The sequence below is a fragment of the Scyliorhinus torazame genome, chromosome 2, assembly GCF_047496885.1.
Source record: "Scyliorhinus torazame isolate Kashiwa2021f chromosome 2, sScyTor2.1, whole genome shotgun sequence".
Taxonomy (NCBI): Eukaryota; Metazoa; Chordata; class Chondrichthyes; order Carcharhiniformes; family Scyliorhinidae; genus Scyliorhinus; species Scyliorhinus torazame.
Window position 1 is genome coordinate 333,740,713 of NC_092708.1, and position 6,366 is coordinate 333,747,078.

Sequence of the window (6,366 nt, forward strand, 5' to 3'; positions counted from 1 at the left end):
TGCCAGCTCACCAACGTTACCATAATGAGACCGGAAGTTAAGTGCAGCCAGATCTTACTAGCTTTCAGAGGAACCATTCACAGGTGCCCACACAAATCAATCTTGCTCCAAATTAAAATCAACCCATAATAAATCTGCCTTTTGGTTCAGGGTCTGCAGTCTCGCTTTGATGTAAAAGATTTCATGATGCTATTTGAAGAAGAGCAAAGGAGTTCAACCCAGTGTCCTGGGCAATATTCATCCCTTAACTGGAAAACAGATGATCTGATTATTATCACGTTGCAGTTGGTGGGACCTTGTTGTGGGCAAATTGGCTGCTGGGATGTCTGATATTGAAACACTGATTATACTTCAAAAGCACTTAACTGGCTATAAAGTGCTTTGGGATGTCTTCAGATCATGAAAGGCACGATGGAAATTAATTTTCTTCCATAAAATTAAATGATACTTTTGTCTTTTGCAACAGTATAAACGTATGAGGGCATCGTTTTTGTCATTTGAATTTAAATTATTAAATGGCCTGTGATGAATGTAGAAATTGTTATATATTGTTATATCTGTGGCAGTAATGTTTTAAAAAGCCTGGGTTAAGGTATATATTTGTTGGAGTAATATTAAAGAACATGGGTTAAGGTAGCCAGACTGTGGGCGAGATTCTCCGCCTCACGACCCTGCAAACGTGAACCGGAATTGGTGGCGAATCGGACGTCCAGCCAAAATGGAGGTCCACGCCTGGTGCCAATTCAGGCACCATGCTCCGGTCCCTCACTGGTGGCGATAACGAGATTTCAACCCTGCACCAGCGGCGGCATGCAAAACCGGCATTTGCATGCATTTAAATGTGATTAGCGGGTTGGACACAGTAAGCTCCACCCTTCCGCGATACTCTGCTCCTCTCAGACAGACGTCACGCGGGCATGAATTTACAAGTATTTACAAATGTGGACTGGGTGCCATGGTCACGGAGAGGGAAAGGGAGGCTAGAAAAACACTGAAAAAAACGTTGAAATCTCTCGGTCTTGTTGGGGGGTGGCTGCCCGGGCTGGGTGCAGTAGCGGGTAGTGACTTGGTGCCAGGGTGTCTCACTTGGGATGGGGGTGGCCTGGCTCAAACTATCATTACTGCAGTCTGTATTTTAAAAGGACCCCACTGGTGCTACTTACAGGCTCCTGTCTGCTCACACTGCTGTCTGTGTCCTTCAAATACTCAGAAGGTCTCTGGTCATCTGGGAGTCCACCCAGCATGCCCCTCTGGACACCTTCATACCCAACTGTATCATCAAGGGCCAAGCTCAATCAGGGACCACCAGGTGCTGACAATCCTCAGAAGCGCATTGCAGAGGCAGGAAGGGATCAGCAGAGCTCATCCCAACCAGAGGACACCTGCACTGCAGCTTCCGGAACCTTCCCTAGTTCTCTGCCCCTCTCAGGGCAGAGGACTCACCAGTGACCCCCACCCCTCCGATCACCAGCTGTCCCCTGGTGAGACTGGCAGCACTGACTGCCTCTGCCACCACCTCCTAGGCAGTATTCAGGAGGGCAGGCTTGAGTCTGTGACCCATGCTGGGGAAGGGGGTGTTCCTCCCGCTCCTCACTGGTATGGAGCTGTGGGTTCATCTCGGACTCCCAACCTCGGGGGGCAGGTCTTCTCTGAGCCAGCTTGGTGGCTGCAGTTAGTGTGTGGTAAGTGGAGCACTTAAAAACAGCTCCTGCTGCCATGCTCTTTGGCGCTAACTCCTGCCTAGTGATTAGAACACCCGCTGGGTAGGGAATTGCTTGTAATTCGTACCAGCAGAGTACTGGCCCATTAGCATGTCCAGAATTGCTTCACAAATAGCGCCCCCAGTGGGAACCTGAAGCACATGCAATTCAGTCCCGGCGTCAACACTTAGTCTCCCAAATAGAGTATTTTGCCCTGTGTGTCTGCTAAAGCTGTAATTAAGAAGTCATACAAAGTGCGGTCATGATTGCTTTAGTCACAATGGGGTTAATGGAACATCGTTATGATTGCTGGAGATTCCCTGGAGAGTAGATAATTTATGAGGATTTATATTTAGTCCCAGCTAAGTTTAATCCTAGTATGTATCCTCTTAATGGAATATAGATGATGTAATTAATGGGAGGAGCCAGGTCTGTCTGTATATTTGCAGTTTGCCATAGGATTTGAGTCTGACAAGACTGAAAGATTTTAATTTGAACAGCAGTTTTGCCAAATGCTGCGAAGTTGAGCAAAAATTCTGCTCCTGAAAAGGTCTCTCCCCCAAAAGTCTCCACACAACTAAGCAAGTAATCTGTTTGTTAACTTTATTTATAAATGCCATTTGAACTGTATTAGGTTGCTTAATTGGATTTAGTGGCAGGTATAGATAGCAAGTTCAGGTTTTTCCTTTTTTTAAGAACTGTTTAACTGAAAATTGTAAAGCTATTGGGCACGGTTCCCCAGCCCCGTGCCGGGCCGGAGAATCGCTGATACCGCGCCATGCCGCCCGGACGTCGGCGAGGTGCGGAGAATCAGCGCCGGTCGCGGACCACTGTACGAGGCCGGGCCACCGATTCTCCGGCCTGGATGGGCCGAGCGGCCGTGCTGAAAAAGCAGAGTCCCGCAGGCGGCGTCCACACCTGGTCACTGCCGGCGGGAACTCTACACGAAGGGTCGGGGGGCGGTCTGTGTGGAGGGGAGGGGGCTCCGTCCCTGGGGGGGGGGGGGGGTCTCCGATGGGGTCTGGCCTGCGATCGGGGCCCGCCGATCGACGGGCCAGCCTCTCCCCCCCGGGCCTACTTTATTGCGCATCCGGCCCCTGAACCCCCTCGCCATGTTGCGTCGGGGCCGGCGCATGCCATAAAGCCACCACGCATGCGTGGGTTGGTGCCGCCCCCAGTGCGCCAGGAAGTGAGGCTGGAGGGGCGTGAACCACTCCGGCACCGTGCTGGCCACCTGTGGGGGCCAGAATTGCTAGTGCCCGCACCTGTTTCACGGCATCGTGAAACGCGACGGCGTTCACGACGGCGCGGATGCTCTGCCCCGTGATCGGAAAATCACGCCCATTTTCTTTGATGTTAATGAGGTAATTTCATATTGAAATTAAAGTTTGTTTTAATATAAAAGAAATATATTGGTCAGACACATCACTCCTGGGTGAAGTATCCTTTCCTCACAGTTTTACAAATTTAAAAAAAGTTGTTTGGGGTTCTTGTCCGTTATCCTAACCAATGTTAGGGTCTGGTCCGGCATCCTAACTGTCTAAAAGGTGGTTCAGAAACAATCAACTTTAATGTATCTAAACAGCCTTTACTTCTGATCCTTTGAACAATACAGGTAGTTCAGTAGATGGAATATGCACTGCTGGCTAAAACAGAAAATGAATAATATTCCATCTCCGCGATGGGGGAAAGGGAAAGTTAAAAACTATTCCAAGGTCAACCCTGGATGTGTTGTGTTGGATTTTGCCAGACGTTGCTATCACTTCAGGGAAACACATAGGAAATGATGACAGGGCCAAACCATTTCACAAAGTGTTGTAAAATTGCCTTCCTCCGTTTTTTTCATGTTTTAGCAAGCAGTTTTATTGAAAATAAAATTTGAACAAATGAATTCTGAAAGACTATACAAAAAAATGTGGAAAAACTGGTAAAACCTTTTTATTGCGTACTTGATCAGAGATGCAAAAAAAAGTCAAACTAGTATATTTAATTTGGCAGAACCATACATTAGGGAACACAGTTTTGATCCACTGCTTTAATACCATCTGTGATACAAGAAAACATCCAAGTAAATTTGCTGATGTTAACAAATTAAGGGTATAGATAGCAAAACATGAGGGTGGGGTGACCAGCTCTTCTGAAATAAATTCAGGGACACTTCAATCTTGGCCGGAGTGGAGGGTGAGGCAGGGAGAGCTGCTGAGCTGGTGATTGTAAAAGCAGCAGCCATGAGAGTTGGGGATGGGGGGGGAGGGGGGGAGGAGTTTGGTAAGCATGAGAACAGGGAGAACAGCACGAGAGGGGGAGTTGTAAAATCAGAATTATGGCAGGGAGGCGATCAAAATCAATCAAACCTTACAATCCTGTACTCACAACGTTATCATCTTTCTGCTGGCCAACTCATTCACCTGCAGTCCCACTCGAGTCACTCAAACTCATCTTGGAGACTCCCAAGAGCGGTTTTCCACAGGCTATCTTGGAGATAGGGGACATGGTGTATCCCTTAAGGGACACATGACACCCCGGTCCATGAGGGTGAATGCGATGGATTGTAAGTTGGTGGAGAAGACTGTGGAGTGATCAACGAGGTAAAGGTACACTTTAATGCACAGAAATATAATATCTGGAAGAAAGGACAATGAATGGAAGAACTACCAACATGGTATATATATATTCATTAATAAAATAAACTAATAGGGAAAGCTAGGTTGTAGATACGTAGATATTCAAAGATGGAAGGGCAGATGATAATGAACACATTAAAAGTAAATGGGATTCAGTTTTTTTTTTATAAAGTGACATTGAATGTAAAAGCAAGAGAGTACAAGATATTAATCTGACCTTATCTTGTGTATTGCGTGCAGGTCTGGGAAGTCCATTCTAGAAAAGACATTAACAAACATGGAAAATGTACGGCTAACAATTCACCAGAAAACGACATGGAAAATATGAAGTTCTAAGAATTTGTTTAAAAGGGTTTTTCTTTTTCCGACTCTCGGAACAATCGTTGCTTCCTCACTGAAAAAGGGGAAGAGCAGGCGCAGACTCAGGAACATCAATGGAAGAACAGGGCAGCAATTTTGAAGGATTGTTTTCATCTAGAATGCTGTCAGAATACAGAATATGTCGCTACAATTGGCTATTGAGGTAGCGACTGTGACATTATTTAAAAGGGAATTGGATAAATATTTGAAAAAGGAAGAATATTAAAGGCTATGTGGAATGAGCAGAGACGTGGGATTAGACTAAATAGTTGAAGAGCTAGCACTGGCACAAGCATAGCCTGCAATTGTTATGGGTACGCTGAACGAGCTTGAATCAAGGTTCCTTCATGAATGAGGGCATCGACTCCTCATTGCACGATGGAAATCTTTTTTTTTTAATGTTTATAAATTCCTAATTTTTTTTTTCCAATTAAGGGGTAATTTAGCGTGGTCAATTCACCTATCTTGCACATCTTTGGGTTGTGGGGGTGAGACCCACGCAAACAAGGGGAGAATGTGCGAACTCCACACAGACAGTGACCCAGGGCCGGGATTGAACCCGGGTCCTCAGCGCTATGAGGCAGCAGTGCTAACCACTGTGCCACCGTGCCACCCTGCGCAGTGGAAAACTAATAAAGTGGGGGAGATAAGTTTTTATAAAAGTTGCTTCTGTAATGGAGAATACCAACATTATTTTATTTTCTGGACAGTAGTTGTGTGAATTGGAACACTTAACCAGGTCATTGCTCCTCTTCCAGCCTTGGACCTGGGAGTTATTAGGGAAGTCCCATATACTTAAACATATGAATGTATTTAGTACTATCTCTGTGCTAACATAGCAAAAATCATTGGATCTGCTGGACTGTCGTTGTCATTATTTCGAAGAGCATAAAATTCTCCAAAATGCCAAGTACACTATACAAATAAATTGAAAAAATAAATAGCTTTTCATTACCACGGGATATATTGTTTGCAGGCAAAAAAAAAATGTAACACAGGTGGGCTCATCTCTTTAATTATGTACACATCAATAGTGACAGTTTAATTACTTATTCTCAATTGCTCAGTTCCAACTGCAAAACAATTTTAAAAGTCGTGTTTGTCACCCACCTGGGAGTCAGAATAAAGACTGTTGATATCAGAGGGTGGAAACATTCAGTTGGTGTTGCCGCCCATGTGACATGTTTTTTAACGATGGTGAACCTAGCCAGTGATTATGGATCGATATTGTAGATCCTTCATTTTATGGTCAGTTGTTTGTGGGTTTACAGCCGAGTGATGCTGATGCCAAGACTTTCATGCAACACACCTAGGAATTTTGTAGGAGTAAACATTCACCATTGTGAAATTAGTTTTTGGAGCTGTGAATATAACAATAGACCGGAAATGTATGTTGCTAGAACTTCCTGAATAAGTAGATACTTTTTGACACATTGATTTTTTTCCTTCATCTCTGCCTCCATGCATTAGAATTCATATTTTAAAAACAGAAACAATTTTTAGGAAAACAAAGGTAGTTTTAAGGGATGTATAGTGATAAATATTAGAAATAAGGGGCTGGATAATCCAATTTGGAGAAAATGTCCCCACGCCGGCGTGGGAACGGAGGTGTGCCAGGGAAACTGGCGCAAAGCGGCCACCGATTACCCGTTTCGCTGGCGGCTAGCAGGAAGGCAGCTTGG

General features: G+C 45.1%; 1 long non-coding RNA gene across 1 annotated transcript; it reads right to left on the minus strand.

Moving 5' to 3' along the window:
* Positions 1–3,989: 3,989 nt before the first annotated feature.
* Positions 3,990–5,900, minus strand: LOC140407903 (uncharacterized). The gene is made up of 3 exons (XR_011939876.1): positions 5,795–5,900; positions 4,542–4,580; positions 3,990–4,269 (listed from the first exon to the last, which is right to left on the minus strand). It is a non-coding gene; the product is annotated as an uncharacterized lncRNA (long non-coding RNA).
* Positions 5,901–6,366: the final 466 nt, after the last annotated feature.